Consider the following 19271-nt stretch of genomic DNA (forward strand, 5'->3'; position numbering starts at 1 on the left):
AAAATGTATGGTCATATAGACGGTACTCATCAGACATATCTCATTAGTTTCACATTTATCTTTCACATTTATACAAAATCATAATCATATTCCAAGGGGCTAAAAATATGTTTCGGAAAATCGTTTTTAATTTACTTCAGTACAATAATTTTTATGAAATGCCTGCTTACTATAACAGTATTCTACAGCGAATTCTGCATTTCTGATTCACTAAAAAGAGTGTGTTATATCTGGTTAAAAGAGTCGATTGATCGGGAATAGAAGTGCCATAGTCATTGAGATGATCGGTTAAGTAGTGTCCATGAAAATTTGGCATCCGACTCTTTAAACATTTGAATTTTCTCAAATACGTTAGTAAACTCAAGTGTAATGGATATATTGAACTTTTATTTCGAAAAGTTAGCACGTTCTTGGTTTATTCCCAAGTATTTTTATTTTGTTGAAATATGTACTGATCCTCCAATTAATGCTGATTTTTGATGGAATTTTATCGTTTTTTCTTATCCACCGTTTTTCTGCGAATTTCTTTCTTCGCAATACGAAGTGTTATACCATTAAACCAGCAAACAATGTCCCGTGTCTGAAAACCAAATAAACAGAAAAAAAAGCTGAAGAACTCTCCTCTTGCGCGTGATCTTTGTTGTTCTCTGTTATCGAAGAGCCATCTGTTATCAAATTATCCGCATACCCGGCGTGAGCATGTTATCTAAGTAAGACGTACAAAGGGCTCATTTTTGTCGCTTGCAATTTAAGCCATTTGAAATATGGAAATTTTGCTCAAATAATATTATATGCAACAAGATTCTTGCCAAGCAATATAAGTCCCCTACCGGCTCCACCATTGTCAGATTTTTTTCTTGCCATAGCAACCAGATTTTTGACGTAGGAACAAAATGAAATGACGTGCATAATGTCCTTATCGCCATCTATCCATGTTTCAAGTTTCATGAAAAAATATTACGAACTTTTAAAGTTATCGCAGGATCCTGAAAAGTGTGACAGACAGACTGACAGACAGACAAACACACAGAGCGCAAACCATAAGTCCCTTCCGGTGAAACCGGTAGGGGACTAAAAATGCTAAAATCTCGTAAAATTTTAGAAGTAAACGGTAGGTCTGGTTTTCTACTTATACATTTCTACATTTGTTTCATTACAAGCATCAGCAATTAAACGTTAAGCAAAAACCGGTCTGCATTTGGAGATTCGATCTCGCGTGATCTTATTTTTAATAAATATGCAAAAGAACGTACACGCATGTAGGCAAACTATCAATTAATTTCGAACAAAACGGCATTTTTAGAAGCAAGATCGCCATTTCTTAAAACAAAACGTATTGCTGAAAGCAATTGATGAAATCAAACTGTATAAAAAAGCAAGTAAAACATTCTCAACTTTTAGTTCTTCAACCAATGTAAATTTTGGACCTAAATAAACAAATATAAACTCAATAAAAACATAATTTATCGTTTGTATCCTCAATGGTTCTATAATAATTATATAACATTTTCGGATATTAACGACAGAAATATGTAATATCGCAATAATGACATAAAAGTAGATATGAGTCGTGTTCTGGGAAAACTGGACATAATGCATGTGCGTAAAGTGTCGTCCCAAATTAGCCTGTGCAGCCAGGGACGACACTTTCCGCCTAAATCGGATTTTTGCTAAAAAGAAACTTCATTTAAACGAAAAAATTCATTAAAGCGGAAAGTGTCGTCCCTGATTAGCCTGTGCAGACTGCACATGCTAATCTTTGACGACACTTTGCGCACATGCATTATGTCCAGTTCCAGTATATACTGATGTATAGAAATACTTATACAAAATACGAAGTAAATACCGGCACAGCACGCGATGAATACAAAAGCCGCACACAACTGCACATTTATTGACGAGACGTTTTTTAACGTTCAGCTGTTACTAAGTCCTGACGGGTAATGAATGAACTGTCGGGGCAAAGGTTTTGTGCGCATGTAAGTTGCGCAGGATTGCTAGTTTTGCTACCCGGTTGATAGCACGTTGCAGGATCACGTTACGTTGTGGGGTTCACGATTGAACGTTAATGGGTATGAACGCACCAGTTAATGATTTTTTTTTTTCAAAAAACTTTTTAAACAATCAATTTTTCGTAAGAATTTCAATGTGTGCTTAAAAGTTGTGTATGCTGCTTGCGGCAATTAGAAATACTTAAGAATTACTTTATCTAATAAGCCTGTGTTCTTGGCATACAAATTTGATTTGTACAGCATTCATCGTGTTTACATCGTGTTCTCAACCTGTCCAAATGTTTGCACCATTTTCAGACGTATTGAATGATTTATTGTTAAGTCTTAAGATATCGGCATAAACTGCCAGCAAAGCTGTATTTTATGCAGATTTTTGCAAATGTATTTCAATAACTTGAGGTATTTGCCAAAAAAATATTATTACCTGTATGTTAACTTTCTGTCCTGCCTGTGTTTGCACCCCGTTGATCTTGCACTCTGATAAGTGTTTTATGTAATACGACTACATTGTTAAGCGACCTTGTCATTTTGGAACATTAAGCTCTTGTTTTAATAACTTCCTTATGGTTGTTTACGATTTCGGATTTTACCTTTGATTAGCTACTATCGTCCTACTTGTTTTACCAGATACAAAATATGTGCGCGCGTGCAATTATAGTCAGAAAACTTGCGATGCTATTTTTTATCCATCAAATATAAAGTGTCACTTTCATGGTAAGTTTAAAAGAAACTGTCGGTGTATAATTATTCATTACCATTGTAAAAAACTGTACATATCAATCTCTTGCGCGACAGTTACATTACATTCGCATGCGAGAGCTTAGAACGGCAACTCTGCGTGGGCATTGTGTACCCATTACTTGCCACGTTCTTTGTAATGGGTACACAATGTCCACGCAGAGTTGCCGTTCCAAGCTCGCACATGCGAATGTAATGTAACTGTCGTACAAACGTATTTTAAACATTACTAAACCAAGTTTAACTTGCTATGCTTATGAAAACGGATAACAGATAATGTATTTCAATAAGTTGAATTTGAAAACAAAAATCACATTGTTTAAGTTTTTCCAGAGCTGCAAATTCCCATTGGTTTCTTCTTTAAACTGTTTTAGATAGATCAGCTTCTCAATCACGTTGTGCTCATATTCGAACCTGTTAGGCGTTTATTGATAAAGTCGGGTTCCAGAGCGTTAGCGCCAAGCACCAAACAAACTGCAACAAGTCTGAGAGTCATGCTTAGTTAGCATACGAATAGGTATGAGAACCACGTTTCATAACCACATAATTCACCTATATTCTCTTCGCTGGGTCACATGGTTGCTTTGTCGTGGCGATAAAAAAACATGAGGCTATTTAACAAACTAAGAACTTCTGAGTATACCGATAGTTGATATTTTAAGTCTGAGTATGCTTTCTATTTAAAATATTTGAATTGATAAAAAATGGTTATTCAAGCTTTTGAAAGTGTGACACGTTAAATCAGGTCCGGTTTTTGTTTCGACCAACCCTGTAATGAATCATTTGCAGTTTTGATATTGATAGTAGAACGATAACAATAACAACAGTCATACCTAAACCGAAAACCTTGCCTTCTTAAAATATCTTATACATTTATATCTAATGAATTTATAAAATATTTATGTGAATGTCACTTATTCGATGAAAACAACTAATTAAATAAGTGAGTCCTTCAAATATATCTTTACTGTCATCACTGCAGTAGAATCGATTGTAACGCGACCATTTTCGGAAAATACAAGTATATGCATATTAGATTCATAAGGTGTTCGTTTTTAAACTACAATTGTCAATGCATAACTTGCTAACTTGTATTTGGGCTAATATACATTAAATACATTTATAATTGTTAACAGTTACAGGGCACGTTAATGCTGGTCTACCGAGTTAGGTCGTCCATAAATCAGAAATAGGGTATATCCTACGCCATAGAAACACGGAGGCCTGCACAATCTATGAGGGGTGGTCGTTTTTGAAATTTTGACACAAAAAGAGAAAGAAAGAAAACGAATACAATTACTACTATTCTGGAAATTTTATATAAGGTCTTATATTTCATCTTGTTCAAATCTAGATGGGAAAATATATTTTTTTATGTAGAAATCACATGACTATAATATGGAAACCAGTAATTATTAAGTAAAAAAATATACGTTCTTATTAAAAGCATAGAAATAACATAACTATAACAACGCCCTTAGTCTTTAAAAAACACACATCTTGTCTGTAAAGGTTTGGACATAAAAACAAAGCAAATTTCAACCCATGCGAAAGACAAAAAAAATCTTATCGGACATGATGTCTAATAACTTAAAAAAAACTTATCGGACCTCACCAGATTTAATATTTAATATACTTGAGCTGATATAACCGAAACTTTTATTTAGGAAAAAATCCGTTGCCATAAAATTACAATGAAGCTTGAGCATGAAGACAGGCGAGACAGAAAGGGCGATATTCAGCTTTATTGTAAACAATAAATACAATTTAAGTGTACTAAAGTGGTGTTAACAGTTGTTATCTTTGCGCGTCGACTTGTTTTACGTTACATTGATTTTGCACCTTTCAAGACAATTTTCCTACAGAATTAGAAAATCACTTAAAAACCGGAATTTCGAAACTCACAAGACCACTCAAATACTCCAAAGATCTATCAAGTATTTGGATGACTGTATTTTGATGTTGACAATGGCGATTGTTTAAAACTATAAACAATGTTTGCTGTAAATTATCAGTTTAAATTATTATTTTGTAATCCAACAAATGAAACTAGTCTCATTTGGTTAAACTATATTACACTCATAAAATATTTATTAGACATGTTATTTCTTTTTTAAACCGGTGTCGAAAGGACAATTATTTTAATATTATGATGAAGCGTTATTTTAATGTTTTGTCAAACTAGTCTAATAAATATAAACTAACAAGTTATCACTGAAAAATTAAGTATTAAGAACTTCTTGTCTTTATTCGTGTTACTTATTTCGCTCCAATTATTTAATATATATAAGATAAAGGATTGATCCTTGAAACCGTTAAAGCGTTAGTAGCGAAGTTATTAAGTGACATTTTAAAAATCCGCGTATGATAACAAAAGTATGACATATTATGACATACTTTACGTTGCTATGTGTTTTCACACATTAACATTTTCTTTTTTACATTGAAGTGATTAATAATGTGATCGGACGATACACAGTTTTCATACTTGCCTTGCAGATCAGGACGACCTAAATCAACTCAGAACGTAATACATTATTTAAACGTTCCGGGGCAAAATTAACTTTTCCGTAATATCGAGAAATTTAACTTCGTGACCTACCTTAGATAATATTTATATTTTTATTGAAGAGTTTTCTTTCATCAAATATTATCGTATGATCAGCTAAAGCAAAATGCAAGAATTAGTTAATTTTATTATACTGGGAGCATGCAACTTTAACATTATATTATATTTTACGTCGTGAAAGAGCATACCCACGTCGGACTATCAATTAAGACATTACAGCGCGTATTTGTTCACGTAATGATAGGACAGAACTGTCAGAACAGAATGGGCATTGTCTTACGTGAACTTGTCTCGTGATCCAATCAATAACATGATAAGTAAGCATGTAAACCCATCAATAGCTTGATCTTTATCGGCGGATTATTTGACTCGATATGTGTTGCAGTCTTGCCAGTTCGTTGTTCGAAACTGTCCACGTGTAAAATTTCAATCACCTTCGTGTATCGGTGGTCGAAATCCGAAACGTTTAATTACAAGACATTATTATTTATATTAATGATGATTAGCAATAGAATGACATTAAAACCTCTATTTAGCAGCAATGTTGTTATTGTTAAAGCACCAATGCTCTTCTTTAAACCATCAAACATACCTGCTGTAAAGTGGGAACACACACGATTTCATTTGGTTAGTTTTTAGTAACAAAATATTTTGATTGTAAAGCAAAACCTGTGAGTGTAGAAGAAGGATTTCTAGACAACTGATAAAAAATCGACGACTTGTTTGTAGTCGTTTTTTCCACATTTTTTTAGTTAATTGTATAAATGAATAGTTTTTTTTTTGATTTCAGTGATTTTATAATCTTAAAATGTTGCATAGAAGGCCTTTGTCAATGGCAAAAGGGGCAAGGTCGTGCTTAAAGTTCATTTTTACGGGCATGAAAAAGCTTTTGTGTGTGACAAGCGCAAAAGGTCAATGTCACACTTCCATATGTAAGGTAATACAATTTTTTTTATACCAATCGGTTGACGACATGCCTTTTGTTATTCCGTAAATGGTTACCTTACAGATTCGATATCCAAATGCAAATGAAAATCAGATCGGCTATATTCTACTTATTGTTTTGTAAGTTATTGATACACAAACTAAAAACTAATAAAACAGCTCTAAACAATTATTACAAACGCAATAGCATGTTATAGAATTAGAGAACTTTAATGAATGTCGGGCATATGCTTATGCGCGCTGGAAAAACCGGGCATGGTGAATGTGTTTAAGTATCGTTCCATATTAGCCTGTGCAGTACGCACGTTCTATACAGCAAATATACTTTTCGCTTTAATTGCATGTTTTGCTTTAAGGAAGTGTCTTTTAAACGAAAATCCAGTCTAGGCGGAAAGTGTTATCACAGATTAGCCCATGTGGACTGCACAGGCTACTCTGGGACGACACTTAACGTTCATGTATTGATCCATGCTTTTAACAGAGCGAGGCTCATTTTTGAAACAATGCTGCTGGTTCTCTATTTAAAACACATGTAATTAATCTTAAACAAATTGAAAAAACAACACATATACATATTGTTTACGTTTAAATCTTCAATCTTTACACTAAAATATTAAACAAAATTGTTATGTTATACTGAGTACACATGATGTGCCTTTAATATTCTTTTAAGCACCCGAAACTTCTATTAAGCGTGACAACGAATAAATGCGCCCTTTGATAGAAGCAGTTAACGTAACTCCTAAAGTAGAAGCGGTAAACGTATCTCGGACGAATCAACCGATGGAACATTTTTAGGAACCTGTTATTACTTATTCGTGTTCACATGAATATTACATTGGATTGGCACTTTGAAATAATATTCCCGACGAAGTGCGAAGAAAGAGAAGTTAGATTCAATATTCGAGCAACCGACTAGAAACGATCTTCAGCGCCTTGGACTACAGAATTTATATAGGCAAACAATAGCCCGATATCCGTTAACGCGTTAGACACGCTTTCCAGCGAGTCCCACATCAGGAGCTAAGCCTAATCTCGAGGCACGATGGGTTGGGGAGATGATTGGGGAAACAAAGGCTTCACGGGATCAATTGCCGGTGGTGGACGGCTGGAAAGCAAACCGCCGGCAGGGACACACGTAGGAAATTGCATGGCCGGAAATCCACCATTGGGCAGCGGTGGATGGGGAACGCCATATTACAACGACAAATGCCCAGGGTGTCGGCGGGATCGATCGGCGACTCGGTTTCCGTCGGGCAGTGGTGTCGGCGACGTACTGAAAGTCGGAAGTCTGTATAAGGCGGCCAAAAGCCTCTGGGGTTAAACATATAAGCACCCATGCGCGGATTTTGCGGAAAAAGGCCTTTCAAAGTGTAGCTTTCTAGCTTGGTTTTGACATACATACTGTAACGATCATGCAAATTTTTGCATTTATTCCGAAGATTTTGGCGATATTTGAAGGAATTTTAATAGAACCCAAACAGAAGAATTTATAGCTAAACAATTGTATGAAGTACTTGCAAATATTATGTAGCGATACGTGTGCTTTAGAAAATGATCATTACATATTGCGTATATTAATGTTTAGATTTAGACACTTACATTAAACCTTATGACTATGTATTAACATAGAGTTTGTGTTATTTGGTGTATTTATTAATTGGTTATGTGGCTTCAACGTGATTATATCATCATTAGTAATTATATTGTCGTAAGCTTAATAGCAAGTACTTTATTTCTTTCACGTATGCAAATAACATATGTTTTCATGTGTAGTTATATAATCTATTGCATCTCGTTAAGGAAGAGTGTAGTGAACCCACTAGAACATTAATTCATTTGTAAAATATATTACTCGAAGGTCATGAATAACTTATTTATTTTAGTCATATTTAATCACACAGCGGGCAATATCTCATATCTTTAAATTAAATAGTCTTGTCAGAAGCGAAGCAACTAAAACTAATATATACATAAATTATTAAATAAAGTAAAAATTAACTGTGTTTATAACTTATTTTATATTAGCAAGTACATATTTAATATAAAAAGTATCGTACAATTGTAGGCTGAACATTATTTCCGTGTTAAAATACAACACACGTAATTGCAATCATTTTAAAATGGCACAATTGCGCATATATAAATTTATATAAAGTCTTGACACTGTTACATAAATATTAAATTAAATAGTAACTGTTTCAAATTATTTAGTGTTCATTTTATAAATACGCGAATGCTTAATTTAATAACAAACAATTGTGCGAACATAAATAATGTAAATGGTAAAGATTGACTTGCACACGTTAATGTATTCTATGCATACATTTGATGAAAATCAGGTAAAATATTAACTAAAAGATATACGTAGCCGGTTGAACATTGGAAAAACATCAAAGTTATGTATAACTGTTTTTGAAAGATATGGCTATTACTTACGATTGGGGTGTCAGTATACTCTTCCATACTTATAGCATTGCATGGACATTTATTGTCACTATTATAACTATTTTTAACATATATGTGTTGTTTATATAATAAATCTAAAAAATATTTCAGTCTGCGTAAATAATTCTTCTTAAATACATTTCATAAAATGTCCGAGACAAGCATATCATTTGCAATTTAATTTTAGAAACCGAAACAATAATGAAGAGGATAACCAAGAAAATGATCGAAAAACACCAAAAGCCCATGGTCGTTTCCATATTTTGCACGCACCTGAAATAGGCCGAAAAAAAATTCAAATCGTTTTCCCTGTATCGCGACACATATTTATGGTGGGCGCTTGGTCGGACAAATACATATAATAGTTTATGGTATATAGATATATAAGTTATAAAAGTTAACCATAAATAAAATCTTCATCTACATCTGAACGGACCAGGCTGTGTGTGTGGTGTCGATAAAACATTCTACAGGAAATTGCATTATGGCTGTCAAATAAAACAGTCATTTTTAGCTTTGTTCCTTATCAAGAAACGAAAAAAAAATATTTGAAAAAAAACCTGTCATTTTTTACTTCAATTTTTAAGTAAGATATTTCTGCGATCAACATTCGTTCAAATGTCTCCTCTTAAAATGGACAGCCAAAGTAAACACAAATTTATTATCTCGTGTATCGTGATACGTTTAAATTAGGCTCTCCTTACATACCATAACATCAGCAGCTGGAAGATTTCTGCCACAATCTACTTGATAATATCTATATTTCAATCAATCGAATTGTAAAGAATCGGTTGAGATATATATATATTCAAATACAATTAAGCAAAACTCGTTCATATTGATAAGTTCACTGACCAAAATAAAAGCATACTACATACATTATGTTAAGACAAGCTTTCATGAACATCGACTTTGTAAAATGAATTCCGTGTATTAAAAGAAAAAGATGATTAACATTAACATTACATGGAAGTTATGAAATTTTAGTCCGCATTTAATGTTATTGACTAAATCTTTACTTTTCATAGAAGAACTAACTGATTTATGAGACTTCTTGTGATGTCGTTCTTAACAAGCTTTTCCATAATATTGTTTAACTGTTTTGTATTTTAAAAGATGGTAAGCCAATGTGCGTCAGCCATTTTAAATCAAAATAAACATCATGAACAGCGTGAAAGTCGCCTTGAAATGGCATGAAGAGCATTATTTCTACAGTAGCAATGCAGTGAAATGTGCATGTTTATAGTTGTTCGCTTGCGAACAACTAATGTCAGTACCACAAGTTTCAAGTCAGTTCGTTCTTAACTACGATAAGCCTGATAACTGCCGCATCTGAACCATCCGCGCGAGAAAGAGTTGTATAATTTATGCAAGAGGTTTGAGTTCTTCGACTATATTCGTTCACAAATGGAAACATAATGTGAATATCATGCTAAATGGACTATTTTTGAACGGAGCGTATATACAAAAAAAATCAATAAACAAGGTTGTATCCCGTACACATCTTCGATGTTGTTATATTTCCAGCCTTCAGAGGCTTGTAGCGGTATTGTTATTTTTTATTATTTTTAGAAACCTTGTTTAAGACCTTTCTTATACTTAGATTCTTATACATTTTCTGTATTTATAAAGTAAACTTGTATGTTCATCAATTGAGAGTTCTGCAGGTTATACTGAATTTTTACAGACCATTATCTGACAAGCTGCCTTTTACTCTTTTATGTATGTTGACTTGGCAATGTGTATTAATGTAACTACAAGATTGGTGGTTTCGCCAAATTATAAAAACGGACAAATTGATAACAAAAAACCAGAAAGCTGTTCTCTCCCCATTGAGAATTCCGATTGCACGTAGTATTCATTTGCCGTTTAATTATAGACAATTACTTTTTTCTAAACCTACAGTCAAAATTAGTTTACTTCGAACATCTTTTATTGGAGATACAATACAATAAGTTCTATTTCGCAGCGTAATAAAGCTCCGTGTAATCGGTATCCTACAATAAATAAGTGCAACTCCAGGAAGTGTTTATATGTAAGTTTTTAAATATGTCCTTTTTTATTCTTTCATCTGTTGGTAACCGCAAATTTTCAGTTAACATTAAATCCGATGTCTCATGAAATTATATGCATGTAGTGTATGTCATTACTTGAAATGTACCCTGTTGTGGTGCGCAATATGTTGGGAAGACGGATAGATCACTTAAAACACGTTTAGGGAACATTTTTTTTTTAATTAAAAATAACACAAAATTTTACAACTTTATTTACCAGCATTTTAATAAAACGTGTCACTGCGTAACAAATATTTCAATTCAACCTGTGGAGCTACTTATTTTTGATAATAGTACTTCAAATCAGTACCAATTAAAAGTACAGCGCATGTCGGAATTTGAATGGATTAAACGTTTACAAACAGATTACCCACTTGGATTAAATGATAATATTTTAAATGTTGGAACTATTTCTAAAAAACAAATCGATTAATTCATTTTCTCTGTTTAGTAAACGTCTAAGAAATAAACGTTCGCATGGGATAAGGAAAAATCGTAACATACGGCGTACATTTAAACGTCTGCTTTGTTTAAATGACTGCTAAACATTATTACAAAATGGGGGTAAATATAAATTACTAAGTGCACTTTGCTCTCTTTCTGTTTCTTCTTTGGCACATATTGATAAGGAATGTAAACTTATTTTACTTCAATCTGACCCACTGTATGAATGCGCTTGTATTATTGAATCTTTCACTGACTACAATCTTAAACCTTTTATTGAAAGTGCACATAACAAAACTAGAAATCGTATCAAAATTGAGTTTTGTAACAAAGGCCTTGATTTAATTGAACTTAAACAAATATTCAATTTTAAAAATGTGCGTCGGTTGATATCCCCTTATTTCCGTAATACTGAATCACCACTTATTTGCTACAAATATAGTAAACCTGTCAGAAGTATCGTTTTTAATTATAATTCTATTTCCACAGATGTTAATGTAATAAGAAATTGTCCCACATCATGTGACTGTTCTAGTTCAAAATTTATAAATGGTCCAGTTGGACATGTTATTACTGGTGACCTTAATTTCATTCAAAGTAAAAACCTTAGAAATTTACTACGCAGAGGCCCTAAGTATAGACTGCCTATACCTGTTGATTTTGATTACTTCATTAAGAAAATCGAAACATCCTTACATGATTATTGCACTAAATGGTGCAGGAAGGAAAATGCTAAAATTACTGCACTCAATGAATGGAAAACAAAAGAATTAAGTATGGCCATGAATAAAATACATTTTTATAATACAAATCCTTTGGCCTTATCAAATTCACCCAAATTTAATAAACAAAATCTCTGTGAATTGCTTGTAGACTTAAAATCTAAATTTGTCATAGTTCCTGCAGATAAGGCTGCTAATAATGTAATAATGATATGACGAGTGTTTTATGTTCAAACTTTTTCACAAGAACTTTCGCAAACTACATCATATTGTGATTACAATAAGCAACCTAATGAAATTATTGCCGACCATATTGCCGAATGCAAAAAATTACATGTGATAGTCAATATAACTGACAAGAAATTGCCATCACTTTACTGGATACCTAAATTACATAAAACGCCATATAAAAGTCGTTTTATCGCTAATTCAGTGTCTTGCACCACCAAGCAATTATCAGTGTATCTTACATCTTCATTGAGTGCTATTAAATATCATAAAGCTAAATGTTGTAATAAAGTTTATGAAAATATTAATATTAAACTATTTTGGTCCATAAAAAACTCCTTAGAAGTAATTGATAAAATTGAAAAGAAAAAAATATAAGGTGTCACAAGTAAGCACTTATGATCTTTTTTTATATTGTAATGAAAGCGATTTTATGCTAGAATTATCTAAAACTTAACAACTATATTTAATTCAATGTTTTAACCTTACTAGTAGATACATTGATGACATACTTAATTTAGATAACCCATTCTTTGAACAATATATTCACAAAATCTACCAGAATTAACTAGTCTTAAATGAATCGTGTCAATCCAATACAGACGCTGCGTATTTAGACTTACATCTTACTATTAATAATAATATGATTAAAACTAGTTTATACGACAAACGGGACGACTTTAACTTTGAAATTGTGAATTTTCCGTTCCTAGATGGCAACATTCCTAAAGGTCCATCCTATGGTATTTACATTTCGAAGTTGGTACGTTATGCCAGAGCATGTTCATGTATTAAAGATTTTAATGATCTTAATCGTATATTAACAAAGAAATTGCTACGACAAGGTTTTTTGTATCATAACCTTAGAAGTAAATTCGTTAAATTTCACTCAAAGTATGGTGATTTATTCCAAATATAATGTTTATTTAAAATGGCATTTAACTTATGAAATTTCCCACCCATCATTTTATGGAGATGTTTTGAAGCGTGTTCGCAAATTAAAATATCTTAAAGAAAATGTTTATATTAAACTTTTCAATTTAATAAACTCATTTTTATCAAAAGGATACGATGTTAACGTACTTAAAACACGTGCTCGTTAGTTTTCGATTCACTATATCTTCCTTCTCTTAAAATTTTGAATAATTAATGGAATTACCATTTTATAAGTTTGATTCTAAAATATTTAATCACCTAAGCTGGATTTATTGGTAATTTAATTATACAGTTCCGCCCCTTTAATATTCTTATTTTTATGTTACAATACTGCCCCTGGATTTTGTTCACGTCATCGTGTCTTCGCTTATCAATTACGTCATAAGATACTTTTTCTCTGTTCTTGGCTACATTGATTTTTGTGACGTCATCGCTTTTATATTGCTTCATACCACATACTTTAGCTGTTTTAATCTACATGCATAGGTCATTGGGTTTAAAGCGTTCAATTTTAATTATATTTTCTCTCTGACAGGCGTTTCTTGTTTGATTTATTTTTTAGCAGTCACATAGATAACAACAAAGATATGTAATATGGATCTTTTACACCCATTATTGCTGCTTCTTCCTGTGTTTGTGCGATGATGATCTGAAATATAAACTTCATGACGCTAAATTCTTAAAAAAAATTCTATAAAGAAGGAATTTAGTTGACACTTGTTTGTAGTTTCATTTCATCGTTCCCCAGAAAGTTGTTGCTCTGGTATCTTTCCTACCATTGAGTAATTAAATGGTAATTGATTTGAATGCGTTTTAATTCCCTTTTATTATTGTTTAATTTGAGTTGCAATGCTATTAGGCCATGTCCTAATAGGGGTCTCCATGCACCCCCGTTGGGATTAATTTTCACCTATACCAAGTTTTTCAGTAACTCAAGTAAGTAAATTTTTTTCACGTGTCCTCAAAGATAAACTCAATTAAAGTGTTCATATCAACCAGTTTCCATGGCAACCGCCACTCAAAATTGGAAACGGAACAGGGCGACTATCATAATTATATTATATCTTATCGTAATACAAACAAATCAGTATTTAAACAAAGGCTACACATTGTGCTTTATTTTAAAGACCAAATTATATATTTATCTCATTTGCGTATTCATGAATATTAATGAGAAACTAACAAAATCGGGAAACAATAACTATTTATGATCATAACTATGTTACTATACAATCAAATTTGATAAATTTTTTGTCTATACCTAGGATTCAAGGGGTAAAGGACACATAAAGATCATCGGAGCTTGTTGAAGTTTAAAATAGGACACACAAATCCAACATGGCGTTCAAAATGGCCGCCAAGATGACCGTTAAAACCATAAATGATAATAACTCTGTAAATATCCACTAAAATTTGAATATTTTGGTGGCTATACATAGGTTTCAAGGGCCAAAGAACACATTTAGGTCATCAGACATTATTTACGTTTATTATATTACACACAAATCCAACATGGCGTCCAAAATGACCACAAGATGGCCACCAAAACCTGTAAATGATCATAACTATGTAACTATCCACTCACATTTGATGATTTTGGTGTCTATACCGAGGTTTCGAGGGGCAAAGAACACATTTCGATTGTCAGACATAGTTTAAGTGTATTATGTAAGACAGAAATCTCACATGGCGTCTAATGACACAATACGAAGGACCACAAGTCCATTACTTTTGATGTGATGCGTGTTATGTGAAATGCCATCGTTTGGACGTGCCGCGATTTCTGGATTTTGACAAGAGGATCGATATTTTTAAACTTCAGGCAACACTGAGTTGGCAGGACGGAATGATGCCTATCTTGCATCAGAACAAAATTCTTGCCTTTGATTAATAATTATGAACAATGGGGACAAAGCGTGCATTCTGTCAACATAAGCCTTAGTTTGCAACCTTGCCACAACCTTCACACCATTGTAACGTTTGACCAACCCTTGTATTGGAAGGCTGCCGAAATCATCATTGATGCGCCACAAAGTAGTTGAAAACGTTGTTCAGAATGTGGGATGTTTCATAAACGTGTGAACTTGTGTGTGTGTGTGTGTGGGGGGGGGGGGGGGGGCAAAGGATTCCTCCTGGAAGAAACTGCTCTCAAAAACATACTTGAGGCTGTCTATGGAGAAAATGCAATTGTGCACATTTTGACACGAAAAGCTGTCCAGGGCTTCACGGCACCATCTTATTGTTGAAAAGTGCATACACAGCCAGGACCCAGGAAGATCCAGACATTCAGATACTTCTGGATCATGCAAAAGATTTGTACTCTGCCCTTCTTATGGGCAAACAACGCTAGCAGATGATACTTGTTATGCGATTTTTATCAACCTCGAGAGGGCTACAGAGAAGAAGAAACATGAACTTGCCATGACCTCAAAGACACACATAGCATGGTTGATTACTAATTCAAGCATATTGTTCTGTGTGTTGGCTGATGCATAAGCAGGCAGTGTCCGATATGCTATCCATCTTTGCTGGGTACATTACCTGTACTCTGCTTATTACTACATGTATCTGCAGCAAATACGCAACCTAGAGGAAACGCGCCCGAATGTTTATCGAAAGTTTGATATTGGTTTTCACGTGTTCGTAGGAAACATCTGTGCTGGGCTGGGCTAGGGTGTGATCTTGTCATTGAGCAAACATTAATGATGTTTTTATAGTGCACATGTGGTCTAACTCGCGGCAGTGGAATGACCGAGGAAATGCAAACCCCTTGGACCCTATCTGCAACATTCGAGCACAACAGTGCGATGCAGGATTTCACAGAACTGACCTTTACTACAAGTCGACAACACAAAGATTCAACTGAGGCGTGCATCAAAGGGGATTCTTCTGATCTAGAGAAAATGCAGAAACAGATTACAACCTGCTCACCATACACAGCTGACCTTACTCTGAGAAACATGGTCAATGGGATAGTGGCTGGGTCAGATATGAATGTTCGTGCAAATGAGGCGGTTTGGAAAACGATCACACGAGATATCATAGGAAAGTCAGTTTTTGCTTATAAATTTACGAGAAAATAGAGAGCCAAAGCCCATGGGAATAGCTTGGCTGTTAAGATCGCTTCTGAACGTGCTTTTTATCCTGCTCTTCTGTTCCAGCGTTTCCTGGTGGTGTCAAAATCAGGTGATGCTTCCCTTTCAGTCGTATTGTCTTATGAACTGAGCTTCCATCATGCTGCCTTCTTTGAAGCCAAGAACATACTTTGTATAGCAGATAAGCCTTAGATCGCGACACATCATGTGAGGCTGTAATAAACTGTATTCATGAAACAGATGCATGATGGTGGCACTTTGCTGCATTGTTGACCATGGAGAAGGGCGACTCAAATAACGCACTAGCCGAGTCTTATGTAGATTCAGAAAAAGGCATTACGGACAAGCGAAAGTGGGGTTCGATGACTACGAAGACGGTCATTATAACAAAAGACAACACGCACCGCAGACGATGAAACAAACGTGAATCATATATCGAGTTTCAGCAAAGAAACAGAATGCTCATGTAAAAAAGGAAGACTTTTTGTCTCGTGACAGAAACAAGGCCGGCATGATTGCTCTGTTCAGCACAACTCTGACAAAAGTGGGATGCTTTGTTGTTCTGTCTTCAGGCGATGCAGACGTTGAAATCGTTAAATCAACAGTATAACGATCCCGTCGTAGCACCAAAACATTGGTAATCAAAGATACAAATTTACTCATCTTGATCCTGCATTACTTCGAAAGGGACAATAAGACCATCTACATCCGCTCTGATGTAAATTAATGGTCAAAGGAACACAAAGTGTTTAATATTAACCTTTTGAAAGAACTCATGCTTATTCAGGCTGTTATTAATCTTCAATGATTTTCAGCAACGGTAAAAAAATTAAGTCTACAGAAGTTGGTAGAACCTGATCCTATCATGAAGCCATGTGCTAGTTCATTCTCTCCTCCAAATGTCGTAAATTGGATTTTATGATTATTCAACTGCTTAGTGATAACCTCAATTCGATTAAAGTGTTCATTGTCTCCTAAACTATGGCGTTTACATAACAACCATAACGTTTGAGTAACAAGTTATGGACGGACTTGTGGTCCATCGTATTGTGTTGATGGTCATTTTGGACGCCGTGTTGGATTTCTGTGAAACATAATTAGCTGACATTTTGTCTGATGATATAAATGTGATATTAATGTATTCTTTGCTCCCTGAAACCTGGGTATAGACATCAAATTCATCAAATGTGAGTGGATAGTTACATAGTTATATTTTATGATCATAAATATGTTTTAGCGGCCATTTTGGATGCTGTCTTGGATTTGTGTGTAATGAAATAAACTTAAACAATGCCTGATGATCTTAATGTGTTCTTTGCCCCCTGAAACCTATGTATAGACACCAAACTCGTCAAATTTGAGTGGATAATAACATATTTATAATCATTAATAGGTTTTTGCGGCCATTTTGACAAAATATTGGACTTCTGTGTAACATAATTAACTTACACTTTGTCTGATAATATAAATGTGTTCTTTGCCCCCTGAAGCCTGGGTATAGACACAAAATTCATCAAATTTGAGTGGATAGTTGCATAGTTATGATCATAAATAGGTTTTGGCGGCCATTTTTGACGCCATGTTGCATTTGTGTGTATTTTATTAAACTTAAACAATGTCTGATGATATATATATGAGGTTAAATTTTATTTACACTTAAATGTATCATGAATATTGCTGGGCCAAATGTAAGGTTGAGCGCTCTAAAACCGGTTTAAACCCCCAATGCTTTTCTTATATGTGTTTGTGTTGTTTTGTATTGTGATGTTTTGTGCTGTTTTGTACTGTTTGGGCAATAGGTCACTTGCTTTAAATAGAGGACCAACTAATTGTTTATAATAAGAATTCAATACTGCTCCAGCACTTCTTTATATTGTATTAATGCATTAATCATGTCATTCATAATCTGAGGCTATTTATAGATGCGGGAAAATATAACTGCGTAACCTTATTCATAGTGCATGCTAGTAGAGCGGGTTAAATTTGATATGTCTGGGAAACGTTCTTTTGTTCTCAACAGATAGCGTCGATCTTTTGTATTCACGAGTGCTGACAAGGTTAAGTTTGTTTATATTCAAAGATCTCAATTTATAAAACGTTGATCATGAGTTCACCAATTACTACAGGTATACTTTAGACCACAATAAAAATGCTTTATAATCGCTTAAACCGAATATAAAAAACAACTAAATATAACAAGAAATATCTTTTAAAAATGTAGTCGGCGCAATTGCTGACTTTAAAATCAAGTTTGCAATTTACGTTTCAAAATAATTAAATTGAAAACAAAAGTTTAACTTTTGTGGTTTTTTTTCACTTGTTAGTCGCATATTCACCGCATGAAATGTGTGTTATAATTGTCAAACCACACATTAGTGTAAGTAAATACAAAATATACTAAGGGGGTGAACATCATACGTGTCCTCATATGCCTAATTATGAATGTATTTCTTCCCCACCGAAATAAATCGTATGTACATATTTGATTAACAAGCAGTTTTCTTTCGACACATTTAGATCACACATGCATAGCCGCGTCATGCGAAAATGGGTCTTATGCGTTTCGACCAGCGTATCTTCAGCCCAACCTGTGCATTTTCGCAGTCTGGTCAGAGGCGATGCTGTTCGCAATAACAGGGCCATGTTGCTGTTATTTTGAAGAAGTTATCTCTATAAAATCATGATAAAAATTGAGTTGCGTCTTACATTATGCAATAGCGAACAACTTCACTGCCTTCAGCGCTTTTAGTATTAATGTCGTTCACACGACTTAAAGGTATGTTGTTCCGAAGACTTGATTAGTCTTGGATTTTATTTCCTTTTCCTTCACACATTGAAGGTATTCTGAACGGTTGAGTATAACGTTACCACGTTATCCTGCTCCTCCGCATCATCATCATCATCATAATCATCATCATCATCATCATCATCATCATCATCATCATCATCATCATCATCATCATCATCATCATCATCATCATCATCATCATCATCATCATCATCATCCTGCTCCTGCTCCTCCTCCTTACCATCATCACCACTATCATCATCATCATCATAACCATCATCATCATAACCAT

The sequence above is a fragment of the Dreissena polymorpha genome, chromosome 9 (genome assembly GCF_020536995.1).
Source record: "Dreissena polymorpha isolate Duluth1 chromosome 9, UMN_Dpol_1.0, whole genome shotgun sequence".
Classification (NCBI taxonomy): Eukaryota; Metazoa; Mollusca; class Bivalvia; order Myida; family Dreissenidae; genus Dreissena; species Dreissena polymorpha.